The sequence below is a fragment of the Cariama cristata genome, unplaced genomic scaffold (assembly GCF_000690535.1).
Source record: "Cariama cristata isolate BGI_N322 unplaced genomic scaffold, ASM69053v1 scaffold9847, whole genome shotgun sequence".
In the NCBI taxonomy this organism is placed as follows: Eukaryota; Metazoa; Chordata; class Aves; order Cariamiformes; family Cariamidae; genus Cariama; species Cariama cristata.
The window spans coordinates 6,575-7,701 of NW_009628365.1; positions in this window are offsets into that span (position 1 = coordinate 6,575).

Sequence of the window (1,127 nt, forward strand, 5' to 3'; positions counted from 1 at the left end):
ATGTGGGGGGGGGGGGGGGAGGGGAACAAGTGTGGATGCAAAACTGTCCAACAGTTTTAAGAGGAGGATTTTTTTCCATCTAAATCTTGGTGGTGTTTAGCTCCTAGATAGCAGTTCGTGTGTTTACAGCTCTCTCTGTGTGCAACTATAATGCATGTGAAATTATTTAAAAATTTAAATGTAAAACCTTAATTTTACATTTACAGGGTAGGAAGGCAGGAGGGGAGTTTTTAAAAAAGTGATAAAATAGTAATAACATAAGTGTATTAAACCTTTCGGGCAAATGCCACTAATTTTCTAACTCAAATGAACAGCATATTCTTTTTACCCTTAATCAAAGATTTTCTTCATTCCTTCCTGTAGTCCTGTTGCAAATATGTCTGTTGGATGACTTTTCTCAATTTCAGAAAGACCTTTGGAAGTTATTAAGATGACAGTGTCTGTCTTGGGGAGAGGGTGTTGGTTTTTTTTCTTTTAATTGCAGATCTGCTTGTAGGGCAGCTTAGTATCTCATTAGGAGAAGCTGAAGAGTATCTAACCTCAAGCTTAGAATTCCAGGCTATCTGATATTAACACAATCAGCTTTTGATGACTTGGAAGATTTAAATATTGAATACATTCAAATCCAAGTGCTCTGGACTAGTGTCTGGATCAGTCAAAATTAATATAGATAACTCATTAATCAGGGAAGATACACTAAGGAGTTGAACTCTATTCACACACTGAAAATATTACAAATTGTATTTCAGCATAGTGGGTAACCTGAAATAAAAGGCAGGAAAGGTTTGCTGACCAGAGATGAAGAATGAGTGTGTTTGTTCCACTCCAAAGACAAATGTGATTGAAGGATTTTCTTTTATGTATTGAGTACTAGCTTTCCGCATTTTGTGAAAGTTTTTTTAAGAAAGTAGCTTCGTGAAAATTACTGCAGTATCCCATGCTTCCCAGAGGGCATGGTGGAAGTTCCCATTTGCAAGCCTGATGATGCTCAAGCTGCATAGTCTTCAAATGGTAACTGCTTTTATGGTGGCTTGTCAAAGTTGAAATGCATCTAATGCCTTTTGGTGTATAATCCAGTATTGATTTACAAAAAGTATGCAGTGAGGGTAGTCTAAAGAGGATACTCA